This window comes from Narcine bancroftii, chromosome 1 (assembly GCF_036971445.1).
Source record: "Narcine bancroftii isolate sNarBan1 chromosome 1, sNarBan1.hap1, whole genome shotgun sequence".
Lineage (NCBI taxonomy): Eukaryota > Metazoa > Chordata > Chondrichthyes > Torpediniformes > Narcinidae > Narcine > Narcine bancroftii.
Window position 1 is genome coordinate 50,521,627 of NC_091469.1, and position 17,026 is coordinate 50,538,652.

The 17,026-nt window shown below is 39.4% G+C and overlaps 2 long non-coding RNA genes across 4 annotated transcripts in view; both read right to left on the bottom strand.

Annotated features, from left to right (window-relative positions):
• The window catches only part of LOC138758202 (uncharacterized), a 62,387-nt gene that overhangs the window by 30,315 nt on the left and 15,046 nt on the right, over positions 1–17,026 (bottom strand). The window contains exon 1 of one of the 2 annotated variants that reach the window (XR_011354208.1): positions 15,868–16,249. The exons of the other annotated variant lie outside the window; for it this stretch is intronic. This is a non-coding gene — a long non-coding RNA (uncharacterized lncRNA). Of the gene's footprint in view, positions 1–15,867; positions 16,250–17,026 lie in introns of those variants that run through there. 2 annotated transcript variants of the gene reach the window in all.
• LOC138758206 (uncharacterized) lies at positions 1,431–15,734 on the bottom strand. Of its 2 annotated transcripts, XR_011354215.1 has the most exons (5): positions 15,560–15,734; positions 13,918–14,075; positions 7,905–8,235; positions 4,113–4,269; positions 1,431–1,634 (listed from the first exon to the last, which is right to left on the bottom strand). It is a non-coding gene; the product is annotated as an uncharacterized lncRNA (long non-coding RNA). The 2 variants fall into 2 exon arrangements; XR_011354213.1 differs by lacking the exon at positions 1,431–1,634 and having other exon boundaries at positions 3,930–4,269.

Here is a 17,026-nt window from a genome sequence, read left to right on the forward strand (position 1 = left end):
CGGAGAATGCACCTGAAAAAGCCTAAAGACTCATTTCAACAGAGCAATGCATTGTAAGTATGGTATGAGGGAATGTTTGAATCATCTTCCTACAAATAGTAAAATAAACCAGAACTGACTGCCAACATTGAGCAGCTTGTCATACAGTCATGTATAGATTTACCTTTTGCATGTAAATTAATTGTTGACTTGCTTGGAGGATCATCTCAATCCTGAATAGGGAAGCTATGCATGATGCAACATAATACAATCACGTGAATGCCCAAAAAGAACCTTGACAGTCAATCACCCACACACCCACTCTTTGCGAGATTTAAACATATCTGATTTTAAGTAATGCAATAGCAAGCCATCAGGGGAGAATATTTTCAATTACATATAACATTTGTTGTTTGATTTTAGATTGAAATAATCAAAATAGTGATGAATTAGTTATTCAGCATAAAAATTCCCAACACTTGTGTGAAATATAATATCAAGTTAGCCTAATTACATAATCAAGCATTTGTCCTTTTAATAATTCTGAAGCTGTGAGTATTCAGGTCAGGCCAAACTGCCCAACTCCAGTTGTCCATGAGAAGGTGGCAAGGTAGTGTTTTCTTGAACTGAGGATTTCCATGATATGAGCATGACTTCCAAAGCTGCTAGAAAGGGAAACTCCAGACATTGACCCACCAACATTGAAAGAAAGCAAAGTATTGTATTTTTACATCAGTGTTGCATACAATTTTGAAACAAACAGAGCTGGTGCCACTTGTAAATGCTCACACCTTACTTTTGAGAATAGTAGGTGTGGGAGGGACTATAAATAAAGGTCTGCCAAATTTCTTCCTGTGCATCTTCCAAATGATCAACACTGTGACCAAATTATACAGAGGTCTGAATGTTTATACTGGTAGACAGATTAAGCCAATTGAATTGTCATGAATACCATGAAGCTTTTTGGAGTTTCATTCAATCAAATAAGTGGGCATTGTACTGTCATGACTTGAATAATACGTATTAGAAGGCAGATATCTTGCTATGGAATTTCCAGACTTCTACAATCAGTATTTATGTGGCGGATTCAGCATAATTTCTGCTTAATATTGCCTCAATAAGATGTTAATCACAGGTGATTTGTTGATGGTGGTGCTATTGAACATCAAGGGAAGCTCAATCTCATCAATAATTATCCCCTATCACTTTATTTACCAGTCATTACTTCCTGTTCAAGGGAAGATCAATCTCATCAATAATTATTCCCTACCACTTTATTTACCAGTCATTACTTTCCATGAAAGGAATTCAGGTGTGGACTGCATCATAAACCTGAAAAAAATTGGAAATGAAGTTTGTATCATCATCGATGAACATCGCCACTTTTGATTTTATGATGAAGGAAGATTATTATTTTTGAGTCAGGTACATTACATTAGACTTTCTGCAATTATGTTGTGTGACTAAAGTGACAAATCACCAAAAAATTCAAAAAAATGTTTTCTTTATGCAAGATATAATCCAGCCACTGGAGACTTTCCTTCTCATTCCTCTTTAACTTCAAATATGGTGGTGTTCTTTCATGCCTTACTTAGTGAAGTGCCAAAGGAAGCTATTATCCCTCATCTTCAGTATTCAACTTTTGAGATCAACTCCTAAATGTTTGAAATTAGAGCTTGCTTAAGTCAACATTGGTTTGGATAAAAGTCCAACAATAATGAATAATAAAATCTGCAGGAACAAAGAAATAGAAGCTAAATTTCTCGTGTTATGGAATAAGTTGATAAAATTATGGAATAAAATATATCTTAAGGGGAAAGGTTAGATTGTGGGAGTTTAGGTCACACTTCATAAACAGACATCTCAGTAACATTTCACAAAAGACATCTCATTTGAAATGCAAGAGTTATGCCTAAGCATAGACTTCATGTCAGCCAGTGACTTTACAAAAACCATGAAGAATGCCTATGAAGACTTCACAAATAGGTGTTCATTGGACTAATGTTTTAGAATTGAAATGAGTCTTTAAAGCTCAGAAACTGATAAATCTTTTGCTATTAAAACAGGTGCGAGGTTGAAGGTTGGTACTCTAAGGGGGGTCAAACAGAGAGAGAGAGAGAGAGAGAGAGAGAGAGAGTTAGTTTTACTGCAGCAGATTCACAGTGAAAGCTGCAAAATTGGGAGACTTGATAAAGATCCCATTTGAAGAGGGGTTTTGTGTTCAGAGTTCAGCCTATTCTAAACCCTTGTAGTCAATTACAAGAGGATGTGGCTGGATAATGTGTTTCTCCTGAAAAAGGGGAAAAAGAAGTACTCTTTGTGATAACCTGAAAGAAGAGGTTATCTTTTGGGAAACCCATGAAGGGGTCAAGTTTATTCGGCAAGACACTGAAGTGGCTGATTGAAGGAGATAAGTTTGTGTGTGTCCAACAAACAATGAAAATCTCTCTCCTGAAACTAACAAAGACCTTCTTTTGCATTAACAATTTAAGTTAAAGCACCAGAGCCTGGTGAAGATCATAAATGTTAAATTCTGTGCATGGTATGAAAATTGCCTGATACCAGCAAACTTGGAGAAGTGAAAAGTGAATGATTGTACAGAGAAACAAAGAACTTTCCTGGACATATACACATTGCATACATGTGTACTTAGAATTAGAAGGGGGTTAAGTTAATAGTATTAAGTTAAATATTGATCTTATTATTATGTATGAAGAAAATTAAAAAAATATTTTTGTTTATGTAACCCTTGTTTTGGTGAATTTGTGTCACTGATGTGTTTTGGAGCCCTCTGGGCCTGTCACACTCAGCAGTTTTCTTTAACTCTCATTCTGTATGAAATTCAATGTAAATTCACCATCATAGTCCAGAACTTTGCTACATTCATCTATCACACCCCTGATGATGGTGATCTCTTAAAACGTTTTAACCATTCGAATTAATGCTGCACCTTTAAAGGTTTAACTGAAATATGCTAATGTCCCTGAAATCTGCAAAAACTTTCTGTTAATTTAAAATGGCAACATTCCAAGAGAAAAGAAACAAAAGAGTAGAAATGAGGTTATAATATTTGTTCATATCATGATTGACAGCCCCCCCCCCTCACATAAAGCCTATCCCTCATTACACATTCCCAAAATAAAACTTGGCACCTTTCATTGTAGGTCCATTCAATTTAACCAAAACCATTTGCAAGTTTAATTGAATTCTAAGATAAGAAATAAACTAGAGCACAGATTCCATTTTGGTCATAGTTCTATGTTTCCTATGTAAATCAAATTTTCAGTTACTAAAGTTCAGCGAATTTTGAAGATGAAAAATTGTGAATTGTTAGTTTGATGGATGATTTGTTCACTCACTGTTCATCAAGGATAAATACTAAGTCTTCTTTAACCTAAAGATTAATTCCAAAAGCATGTGCAGCGTTCTTATGTTCTTAAACTCATCGAGGAGGACAGTTCTCATCAGAACTGAGAAACCAAACATTCCTTTTCAGAACCAATTATGGTTAGGGAATGAGTTGTTATTGTGTGCAATACAATATAATGCAAGATAAACTTTACAGAATTTATTCTAAGCATCGATGTGAACGCAAGTTTTATATTTCACTATCTCTCAATTCTCCTTAAAATAACATCCTTAAGCAATGAAGTTACACCAACGATGACCAGTTTCCTGAACAGATTGAAAACTGCAGGTGTTGGTTGCATTTAGACAGGAAGGATGGCAGTACGTAGGCATAGCAGGTTGTGAATTTAACTGCTATGCCAACATCTTGCCTTCCCCTCCAGCTCTTAACAAATGGCAAAGTGCTGCACTGAAATTCTGACATCTGCACAGAAGAAATTTATTGAGTGGTATAAATACCAATGCAAATATTTTGTATTTGTTGTAATTCATTCTCACCATAGTAAAAAAGACAAAGGCAATGAGGAGACTATTCACAGAGATGAAGAAAGAAGTGGCAGCATTTGAAGATACAGCTAAAAGGGAAGGAATCTATCCATTGAATATTTATTCGCTGAGGCCACAAAGGGGGCTGGATCAATCCAACTTCTGTCTAAAAATGTCGATGAGCAAGCCGCAACTGGGACAAAAATGCAACAATTTCTCACTGGGATTTACTTGCTCACCATCCTTTGTGGAGTATGAAACAATCGTATCCGCATGGTTTGATGGAAATGTAATTCTTCGACTGAAACACTTCTTGGGAGCTATGTTAGCTTGTTAACACAAAGGTCTTCATAAGAGTTCTCGTTCAGTCTAGACCTGTTTCAAAAATTGTCTGCACTAAAATAAACAGAAAGGGTTTAATCAAATCACACAGATTATTTGGTAATTTGTTCTGATCTGATCTGTACATACATGCACTTGGAGTGAATTAGGAGGAGCAAAGTAATTGTGGCTCTGATTGATGGGAGTCACTCATTTATTCAAAAGTGCTGCTTGATTGACAGCTCAGAATAAGAAAAAACACAACTAGTTTTGTCAAGTCTTGAGTAAAGGACTATATAATCTGCAGTCAACATATGTTTTTAACCTGCAGCTCCTTTATACCCAGGCGAGATAAACTCAGTATGGCAGATCTTCATATGTCAATAAATACTTTGCACAAGCACACAAGTAAAATGTGAAATGTTCCCCACAAAAGTGACCTTGATGTAAATCGATTTAAAACTGATTCATGAGGACTGTATCTTAGAATAACTTTGCATTCACAATTCCAAATCCACCTCCCTCTCTCTTTCTATCTCTGAAAAAATAGATGTGAGGATGAGAGAGAGAGAGAGAGAGAGAGAGAGAGAGTTCTACTAAAGGATTTTTAAAAATGTGTCCACTGAATGTGAGTTTATATTCACTTGGTTACTGGGAATCTTTCCAACAATTATATTTTAACTCTCTTGGATTCTTGGTACTGCGTTTCTCACTCACACAGAAGAAAGTGGATATGTGTAAACAAATAACCAAATAACAATCAATATATTTGGATGTGTTAAACTGAAGATCTTTCATCTTTCAAATGGGGATAGAAGATCCCTGGTTGCCCTGTTATGAGAGAGAGAGCAGGAGAGATCTCACCATTGTCTTGGCAAATTACCAATTCCTCAGCCTATAAAGTGCAAATCAGACTTGTCTGTGCATTTGCTCTTTGGAGAGCCTTCTATAATCTGCATTCCAGCAATGACTTCATCTACTTAATTGGCTATAGAGAACTTTGCAATATCCTCCATTTATGGAATGTTATCTATAAATGCAATATTTTGTTTTTTTCTTTAGTGCTCAAAATATACACTAACATTGATATAAGAAAAGGATTGTTTACCATTTTTTTTCATTCTGCATTGTCCTTTTTCACCCCTTTCAACATTCTGCAATGCCTTTTAGGGAATAGTGCTATTTCAAATATAGTTGCAGTTCTTTTATCTTTTGGCTTGGCTTCGTGGACGAAGATTAATGGAGGGGTAATGTCCACGTCAGCTGCAGGCTCGTTTGTGGCTGACGAGTCCGATGCGGGACAGGCAGACACGGTTGCAGCGGTTGCAAGGGAAAATTGGTTGGTTGGGGTTGGGTGTTGGGTTTTTCCTCCTTTGTCTTTTGTCAGTGAGGTGGGCTCTGCGGTCTTCTTCAAAGGAGGTTGCTGCTCGCTGAACTGTGAGGCGCCAAGATGCACGGTTTGAGGCGATATCAGCCCACTGGCGATGGTCAATGTGGCAGGCACTAAGAGCTTTCTTTAGGCAGTCCTTGTACCTCTTCTCGGTGGCCAATGGAGAGCTCGCCATATAACACGATCTTGGGAAGGCGATGGTCCTCCATTCTGGAGACGTGACCTACCCAGCGCAGTTGGATCTTCAGCAGCGTGGATTCCAATTAATGTTGAGGATGGAGCGGAGACAACGCTGGTGGAAGCGTTCTAGGAGCCGTAGGTGATGCCAGTAAATGACCCATGATTCGGAGCCGAACAGGAGTGTGGGAGTGTGGGTATGTCAACGGCTCTGTATACGCTAATCTTTGTGAGGTTTTTCAGTTGGTTGTTTTTCCAGACTCTTTTGTGTAGTCTTCCAAAGGCGCTATTTGCCTTGGCAAGTCTGTTGTCTATCTCGTTGTTGATCCTTGCATTCGATGAAATGGTGCAGCCGAGATAGGTAAACTGGTTGATCGTTTTGAGTTTTGTGTGCCCGATGGAGATGTGGGGGGGGCTGGTAGTCATGGTGGGGAGCTGACTGATGGAGGACTTCAGTTTTCTTCAGGCTGACTTCCAGGCCAAACATTTTGGCAGTTTCCGCAAAACAGGACGTCAAGCGCTGAAGAGCTGGCTCTGAATGGGCAACTAAAGCGGCATCGTCTGCAAAGTGTAGTTCACGGACAAGTAGCTCTTGTGTCTTGGTGTGAGCTTGCAGGCGCCTCAGATTGAAGAGACTGCCATCCGTGCGGTACCGGATGTAAACAGTGTCTTCATTGTTGAGGTCTTGCATGGCTTGTTTCAGCATCATGCTGAAGAAGATTGAAAAGAGGGTTGGTCCAAGAAAAGTGCAGAGAACAAAACAAAGGACTCTACATCACCTTTGTTGACCTCACCAAAGGCTTCGACACCGTGAGTAGGAAAGGGCTTTGGCAAATACTAGAGCGCTTCAGATGCCCCCCAAAGTTCCTCAACATGGTTATCCAACTGCACGAAAACCAACAAGGTCAGGTCAGATACAGCAATGAGCTCTCTGAACCTTTCTCCATTATCAATGGCGTGAAGCAAGGCTGCGTTCTCGCACCAACCCTATTTTCAGTTGCAGTTATAATCTGAGAAAAATAGCAGCCATATTGTTAAAAGTCATCTGGAAAAGAGTAATCTTCAAGTGCTTAAGTTTATATGTGTAGATTTGCATGTATATTCACAGATTGTTAATGTGAACAGGAGTTTGAGGAGGTTGAATAAGTATTCCAATGTTTGACCATCACACCAAACATCAAATGGCCCATTACAGCCCAGGCATACAGATGATGTAGATTTGATTGCTTCTACATGGACTTGTTGTATATAAAAGAGATATAATTATTTACCCATATTGTGTGGCCTATCTTTTGTTTTAAACATCAGTTGCATCCAAAAACCAACTCATGTTCATTTGAATATTTTGGGAAAAAAATAGCCTTCAGTTAATTAAACTCTAAAACACTAACTTTTTTTAGTTTATAAAGAATGAAAGATTTTGATTCTTGAAAGCACATCATATATGAATTAATGTGGGAAGTCTGCACATTAAGTGCATATAAAGTGGATCTTCCATTAAGAAATATGAATGTTATTGTAGTTTAAACAGTGGAGAGCTTTTTGAAATTGAGATAGCCCCAGAGATGTTACTAAGTATTTCCTACAGCATCAAAAGTGCCCTATGGTGTAATTGAAGGAATGCTCAGTCTGTCTGAGGTAGTGCTTGTAATTACTTGTACAACTAGAAAGCTTCTGAGAAAATTTCTCCAGTTTTTCAACTGCAATTAAAAATTGGCCTTGAATTTATCCTGGTTATTAATGCTAAACAATTCAAAGCAATGATCTTAGCATTTGGGGGAATGATCTTTGTTGTCTGTATGCTGGAAAATTATTTTGGATTTGTTTCATTCAGCTGAATTTATTTTCTTATATTTCAATAATGTTAAATTAAGCCATCTGTCTTGATGTTGTCGAATGAAGATTTTAAAAATTCCTCCATGGGCAAATGATGGCCTGCTGGATGTTTAATTACATGATTTAACTAAGAATACAATATAATCTCACAAGAAGCAGCAGTAGGCTAATCAGCCCATCAAATTTCTCCCATCATTCAATAAAATCATGGCTGATTTTTCATCTCAATTCCACGCCTGCACTAACCCAATTTCTTTGATTCCCTTCCTATATAAAAATATTTTGAATATACTTAGTCTCAACTTACCATCTGGGGAGCAAATTCCACAGATTCACTATTGTCTGGATGAATGAAATCCTCTGGCCTGGATATCCGACACCATATTTTGAGATTATGACACCTGGTTCCAAGTGTCACAGCCAGGAAATCATCAACATATCTCTGATGTAAAGCCCTATAAAAATGTTTGAATGAGTTCACCTCTTGTTCTTCTAAACTCAACAGGCTCAATCTTTCTTCCTATGACAAACTTGCCATCGCAGGGATCAATCAGGTGAACCTTCGCTGCATCTGTCCATTCTTTACATGGGGAGACGAGACGCATACATAATATTTCCAATTTGGTCACACTAGGGATCTGTATAAATCAAGTATGACCTCTTAATTCTTCTACTCAAATCCTCTTCAAATAAGTACTGTATTCCATTAGAAAAAAATAACATAGAGTTTAAGAAATAATATTGAAATATTTGAACAAATATGGGAGCCTTACATGAAACACAATAGCGAAAACCTACCGGGGACATTCACTACCTAAATTAACGAAAGGAGAAGGAAATGAAAAGAATTGACTCAGTGGAATTTCTTGTTTATTTTTATTGAATGACAACATTGTTTGACTGGTTTCATGTATCCTAGATTTTGTACTTTAAATGGACGGGAGGGGGGAGGTAGGGAGGGTGGGATGGGAGGAGGGAGGGGGGGAGAAAATAGCTCTGTATATATTTGAAAAGGAAAAAGGATGTATCATGGTTAATGTGGTTTATGGTGTGAAAAATTAAAAAAATTTAAAAATTAAAAAAAAAATAAGTACACTGTTTACTTGCTTAATTGCTTGATTATTCCTCAGTTTAACCTAATGATTTCTCTACAAGGATACTTTGGTCCCTGTCAACACCAATATTTTTCAATCTTTCATTATATACTAAACCATCTCTCAATTATTTTTCTGCCGAAGTGTATCTTCTCACTTCTCTAGAGAACTATTCTTTAGAGAAACTATTATTTTGGTATTTTCCTTCCCTGCTATTTTCATAGTCGCTCTTGCCCTGCATGTGATATCCACGCTCATTCACTGTACCCACTGAAGCTTCACTGTAACCTCATTATGGTCCTCACTAGCTTACTATCATCACAGCAAACATGCAAATATTTTGCTCATATAAACCAAATTGTAGATTATGTGAAGTTGGGGTCGCACTGCTGATCCCTATAACCATGGCCGCCAAACCTGTAAAATGTCACCTCTACTTTCTAAGAAGTCTGAGGAGATTTGGCATGTTGCTGAATACTCTATCAAACTTCCACTGTGGAAAGTAGACTGACTGATTGCATCAGAGCCTGGATTACTGAAAAAAAAAACTATGTGAGGTGCTGCATCAGGAAGGTAGCCATCATCACCCTGGTCTCAACTCCTTCTCACAGTTACAGCTCTAGGTTCAAGAAGAGTGTTTTTTCCAACAGCTATCAGGCTCTTGAACCTCTGCTGAACCTCTGTGTAAACGACTCCACAACCACAAAAAGATCTGTCTGCACAATTGAAATTCCATCATTTTTCTTGTACGACCTGTAATTGTGAATATATAGTACCTATCTTTTATATTTATTCTACTGTTTTGTGGTAACTTAATGCACACTATTGACATTGCTATTTTTATTACCCAAAAAAAACATTTTTGCTGTAGCAAGAATTTCATTGTACTTTTTGTGTATGACAATAAACATATAATCATTATTTTACTTTTTCTTTTCTGTCATTTAACCAATCTATATTCCATGTCAGTCCATTGTCCCAATATTTCCAGGCAAAACTTCCAGGCAAACCTCAAAGCAAAGCTCGAGGATGCAATCCACCTCACGGACTCGTCCCCTGAAACCCTCTGGGATCAGATGAAGACTGCAATACTGCAATCCACTGAAGAGGTACTGGGCTTCTCCTCCAGGAAAAACAAGGACTGGTTCGATGAAAACAACCAGGAAATCCAGGAGCTGCTGGCAAAGAAGCGAGCTGCCCACCAGGCTCACCTTGCAAAGCCGTCCTGGCCAGAGAAGAAATGAGCCTTCCGTCGCGCATGCAGCCATCTTCAGCGCAAACTCCGGGAGATCCAAAATAAGTGGTGGACTAGCCTCACCAAACGAACCCAGCTCAGCGCGGACATTGGCGACTTCAGGGGTTTTTACGAGGCTCTAAAGGCTGTGTACAGCCCCTCACCCCAAGTCCAAAGCCCGCTGTGCAGCTCAGATGGCAAAGTCCTCCTCAGCGACAAGATCTCCATCCTCAACCGATGGTCAGAACACTTCCAATCTCTTTTCAGTGCCAACCGCTCAGTCCAAGAATCCGCCCTGCTCCACTCCCTCAGCAGCCCTTAAGGCTAGAGCTGAATGAGGTCCTCACCCCGGAAGAGACATATAAGGCAATTGAACAACTGAAAAGTGGCAAAGCAGCAGGTATGGATGGAATCCCCCCCCAGAGGTCTGGAAGGCTGGCGGCAAAACTCTGCATGCCAAACTGCATGAGTTTTTCAAGCTCTGCTGGGACCAAGGAAAGCTGCCTCAGGACCTTCATGATGCCATCATCATCACCCTGTACAAAAACAAAGGTGAGAAATCAGACTGCTCAAACTACAGGGGAATCACGCTGCTCTCCATTGCAGGCAAAATCTTCGCTAGGATTCTCCTAAATAGAATAATACCTAGTGTTGCCGAAAATGTTCTCCCAGAATCACAGTGCGGCTTTCGCGCAAACAGAGGAACTACTGACATGGTCTTTGCCCTCAGACAGCTTCAAGAAAAGTGCAGAGAACAAAACAAAGGACTCTACATCACCTTTGTTGACCTCACCAAAGCCTTCGACACCGTGAGTAGGAAAGGGCTTTGGCAAATACTAGAGCACCTCAGATGCCCCCCAAAGTTCCTCAACATGGTTATCCAACTGCACGAAAACCAACAAGGTCGGGTCAGATACAGCAATGAGCTCTCTAAACCCTACTCCATTAACAATGCCGTGAAGCAAGGCTGAGTTCTCGCATGAACCCTCTTTTCAATCTTCTTCAGCATGATGCTGAAACAAGCCATGAAAGACCTCAACAATGAAGACGCTGTTTACATCTGGTACCGCATGGATGGCAGTCTCTTCAATCTGAGGCGCCTGCAAGCTCACTCCAAGACACAAGAGCAACTTGTCCATGAACTATTCTTTGCAGATGATGCCGCTTTAGTTGCCCATTCAGAGCCAGCTCTTCAGTGCTTGACGTCCTGTTTTGCGGAAACTGCCAAAATGTTTGGCCTGGAAGTCAGCCTGAAGAAAACTGAGGTCCTCCATCAGCCTGCTCCCCACCATGACTACCATCCCCCCCACATCTCCATCGGTCACACAAAACCCAAAACGGTCAACCAATTTACCTATCTTGGCTGCACCATTTCATCGGATGCAAGGATCGACAACGAGATAGACAACATACTCGCCAAGGCAAATAGCGCCGTTGGAAGACTACACAAAGGAGTCTGGAAAAACAACCAACTGAAAAACCTCGCAAAGATTAGCATATACAGAGCCAATGTCATACCCACACACCTGTTCGGCTCCGAATCATGGGTCCTCTACCGGCATCACCTACGGCTCCTAGAACGCTTCCACCAGCGTTTTCTCCGCTCCATCCTCAACATTCATTGGAGCGACTTCATCTCCAACATCGAAGTACTCGAGATGGCAGAGGCCGACAGCATCAAATCCATGCTGCTGAAGATCCAACTGCACTTGGTAGGTCACGTCTCCAGAATGAAGGACCATCACCTTCCCAAGATTGTGTTATATGGCAAGCTCTCCACTGGCCACTGAGACAGAGGTGCACCAAAGAAGAGGTACAAGGACTGCCTAAAGAAATCTCTTGGTGCCTGCCACATTAACCACCGCCAGTGGGCTGATATCGCCTCAAACCGTGCATCTTGGCGCCTCACAGTTCGGCGGGCAGCAACCTCCTTTGAAGAAGACCGCAGAGCCCACCTCACTGACAAAAGACAAAGGAGGAAAAACCCAACACCCAACCCCAACCAACCAATTTTCCCTTGCAACCGCTGCAATCGTGTCTGCCTGTCCCGCATCGGACTTGTCAGCCACAAACGAGCCTGCAGCAGACGTGGACATTACCCCTCCATAAATCTTCGTCCATGAAGCCAAGCCAAATAAATTCCATGTCAGTCCATTGTCCCAATATTGTACATGCAATTTTTTTCAATAATGTCTATGTGACACATTTTTCATAAAGTCTATTCACACCATATCAACTGTTTTATTCTGAAATATTTTGCTAGTTATAATCTCAGAAAAAGATTTGTCAAAAATGTGTTATCTTTAATAAATCCAGCTCGACTCTGCCCAATTCTGCTCGACTCTGCCCAATTCTATTATTATTTTTCACATGTCATATTATCATATTAATAGTTTATTTGCATTTCCCAACTACTGGTGTCAGATTAACTGATCCATTATTCTCTCGTTTCTTTTTTTTCTGAAATAGCAGGATTATGTTTGCCAACTTCTCACCTGTGGAATTCATTCTAGAGTCTATCAACTAAACTTCATAATCACCTAATTCAAAAGTCTAAGAGACAGGTCATCAGATTTCGTGGGTTATTGGCTTTCAGTTCCACTAATGTTTCTGATTTAAAATTCTTACTTATCCTTTTTTTTTTAACTCCACATGACCCTGGATCCATAATCTTCCATTAATTTCAGAAGGGTTTCTGTGTCTTCTTCTGTGAAGACACACACAAACATTTGTTTGATGTCTCCAGAATGCCCTTATTTCTGCAGTTTAATTTTTCCTCCCTCAATTACTTTTGTTAAACTTTTTCTTTTTGCATAAATGTAGTTCTTATGATGTGTTGGTCTACCCTTGAGCACATCTTTTCTTTTACTTCGCAGTGCTACAGTTCTCCTTTGCTGGATTCTGAAATGCCCAGTCATGAGGCTTATGACTTCTGTCTCATACTGCTATTTTACCTTTGATCTAATGCTTAACTTCTTTTGATAGCCACTGTCGGTCTATTTTTCCTGTTTTACTTTTGTATTTTGAGGTATATAAAATGTGAGCTATGTATTAATTATCTAAAAGTGAGTTATTGCTGGCTTACTGTCACACAAGTTAATTTATCTTTCCAATCTCCCGCCGCTAACTCATGATTTTGTAATTTTGTCAGTTCAGGTTTAATCCCCAATTATTTACCCTCATACCTACCTGATCAGAAATTAACTGTTCAAATTTTGAAACAGCAATCAAATAGAGCCTTTCAATTGCAGTCGTGACTTTCACTGATGTCACAAAACAGCCTATTTTAAGACACTCACACACTCTCACTCACATGCTTTATTTTGTCAGGTGGCAGTATATAAAGGAGTGTTCCTATTGTGAAAACTGAGAGGGTTTAATCAAATAAAATGAGAAAGTTTGAAACTATCTCTCATCTTATTTGATTGTTTTTCAATCATATAATTTAAGAAATAATATCACAATATTCAAACAAATATGGGAACCATACATGAAACACAATAGAGAAATCCTACCATGAATTTCCACCACCTAAAATGACAGAAGGAGAAGACAACGAAATGAACTGACTCAGTATATAAAAGTAAAAGACAAAAATTTCTTGTTTATTTTTATTAAGGGATGACATTATTTAACGGGTTTAATGTATCTTATAGATTGAACTTTGAATAAATGGGAAGGGGGGAAGGGAGGGGAGAAAATGACACTGTATATATTCAAGAGAAAAATGTCTGTATGTATTTTGGTCAGTATGGTTTATAGTGTGAAAAATAAAAAAAAATTAAAAAATCATGTGTAAAGCGAGGATAATGCATACTTCAATTACAATTGCACAGATTTATAATCTCTGCTATCCACCATCTAATATGATTCAATAGGGCAGTTAGTTAGTCTTTTAGAATTCCACTCCAGTCACTGAAATCTCATCATGAATCTAACCAGTAACATTAAATTAATGTGAATAACTGATACAAACAAATATATTATATAACCTGCAGTAACAAAGGACATCACTTCTTTGTTACATTTGTCTTCATCTTATAATATCGATCACTCTGTTAGCACATTGTAGCTATAATATAATATTGTTTCAGTCGCATCGATGCACAGTAAACAGGTCTTCTGGCATCTACTCTCCTTGTTGCGTTGTCTAATTGTGACGCAAAATGCAAGTGTGAATTAAGATATTAATATGCTACCTAACAAGACAAATCATTCATTTATATGCAATTACAAAATATTTGGTTTGCAACTTATGTTATAGCTATACATCTCATGATGTGTTCAAAACTGAAGACATCACATATACAATTTAAACTGGCAAAAAACTATTTTCATAGAATAAAATAGGAATTATGTAATATTATCGTGTGAAGAACATTGCCAACTTTCCCCTCACTATGAATAGCTTTAAAACCAAGCTCATCCCATCTGTAATTTTCTACCAAGCATGTTCCATCAATCTCTCCGGGGATCCACATTCTGAATAGTGAATTAAATCAATGTTACCCTTATTATGCCTTTCACACCAATTTAATATCATTTTTATACTCAAGGTTTAATAATGTGCAGCGTGTACACTAATTATGCTTTCTGTGAAGGCACTGGCACCTTTTTTTTGCTGCCATGCAAATTCTTTTGGACTGATCTGCTTCTGCCAATACTCCTGCATTGACAGAAAACAAAGTCCATCATAAAAAATATGACCTCTGTCTTACATTTTAAAACTGATCACATTCCCCCTCCCCCCCATCAATTTTATATTGTTAAAACAGGAAAGCTTGTCCCCTAAATGAACATGGGAAAATCACGTCTCGAGAAGCGAAATCACGAGTTCTGAAGAGGGGAGACCAAAAAAAAAGCGGGGGAAAAGGCGATTAATGGCGGGAATAAAACTGATGTGGTGGGGATTGACCCTCCTGGAGGGGTTTCATTGCTTTGTGCTTCGGAATCCATCCAATTATTTCAAAAGCGCGAACACATCCGTGTTGCCGTCAGAAAATGTATTTATTTTTATAATCTCGAGGTTTTGCTTTGAACTTGTAACCTGAATGCGAGGCGTCAATACTTATTTTGTAAAATGCAACAGAAAGGAAACTCTTTCTAAAGGCCGAAATGCCGCACCTTTGACTTCGGGAAGGTTGGTTCCCCGCCCGGACGCTTCGAATGTCAAGGATGCACAAATCTTCGATTTACAAAAACTACATTTTAAACTTCGTTTTGTAAGGAAGCCACTCATCTTGTGTTTGTGGTCGATAATCGTCGGCTAAGTATTTTGTAATTCAAAAAAAACACATAGTGAGCGCTGGAGGTACCGAAGTCGCGGGCCAAGGCAAGTATTTGGGAAGCCTGGAGTCAGTCCTTCCCGCCAATTTTATTAAAAGGATATTAAAACGTACAACTTGGCGGACATTCTACTCCTCCAAGGCTCGCCTTTGATTAAATCACGAATTCCCCACTCGTCTGAGCCGCGTCCTCCCACAGAGTCCCCCCTGGGAGTAACGGCGCAGTGATTCCCAGCACACCTGAGACACACTATTCCTGCTTTCGGACTGATCCATAATACATTTTACAATGAAACGTTGCATTATTACTTAAAACGAGTTTAGGATCCCTGGTTTTGAAATGACTTACCAGATGTCGTTCCAACTATGAATTAACATGAGATTGAGCTCAGTGAGCGCTGCCATACTCAAAAATAATTGTCATCGAAGCCCCAGCAATAGGTGAAAATCTACCTGTATTCGCGCGCGCGGCGCGGAATTTGGACTGGCATGCCTTACAGACCTTTCTCTACGTACTCCTTCTGCAGCCGGGTTATTGTTCATGTAGATAATGTGATGAAGTCGTCTACTTTCACTGACAGTTCAATGATCTCATCTCATACCCAGTGAGTTTCCGTGTGAATGCTCAGCCCTCGCTGAGTTTTACTCTGCCCTTACCTGCTCTACCTGTCTTGCAGACGTACCTCCCTTCATTCTCGTTTGAGTGGAAGAACTTCCTCTCTCCGGTTACGGGGAGTCAAATCAAAACGAAGTGAGAGGAATTGTAGTTCATTGTGACCAGTTTAAACCCCTTCGCTCTCAACTCGGAAAGACCAGTCTGTCCTTTCCACCTCCGCCGAGGTTCAGGCTCCCCTTTCCACGATGTGCGGTCATACAGCTTCCTCTCCCGATGGCAAGAAGAGGGAGGTGCTCCTCCCACCTGCCTTTCAGTATTCCTGCACAGGAAACCGCCCAATTTCTCGCTGATTTCTCGCACGGAGATAATGTGCCCCGGATTTTGGAACGTGCCAGCAGCCTGACGTTGACACAAGCACTGACGCCTGGGGAGAGGCGTTGTTTCAAATCGAAGCGGAGGATCAAGGTGGATCCATCGCACCCACAACACTTGCTGGGGCATTTTCATTGGAACCTATCTGTGTTGCCCGCGTTCTGAGCATTTTTTTAAATGGAGGAGTTTAAAATTATCAGTGAGTCCAGAGACACGTCGCCGGATTTCCTCGTCGCTGATTAGATCCCTAAATTTCGACTCCAGCCCTGATATTGTGATTTGGTAGATACAACATAGAAAACTTTCTTTTAAAAATGTTTTATTGAGTTTAATTTAAAAAAAAGCTTTATACATGGTATTCTAATTCATAACAGAAATCAAATCATATCACATGAACATTGTAAATCAGAAGTAATTATGAATTTATCCCATTCAGAACAACGAATTCTACGATTATATTGAGTTAACAGTTAATCCATTCCTCATCATACAGCCAGAATTAATGTTGAATGGAAAATAGTTAAGATATAATTAAGATTCCCTTGTATAAAAAAGGGATTATATTTATCAGGAATTTTCGTCTTATTGCGATAGGATCAATATTAATGATCCACATTTTTAGCAATCTTCAAGCGTCAACCCAAACTCCATTTTGTTAAAAGGCTCTTCTCACTATTTTCCCTCCACTTGCATGCTTGCGCATTACGTCTAAAGGAAACATGGTTCCCTTCAGCGTACCCCGATTTTACCTGGTTCCCAGTTTGGGTGATTGTTTTGGAGTCTTTATTGGAACTCCCTGTTAACAGCAGCTCCCTGCTGATCAAGATC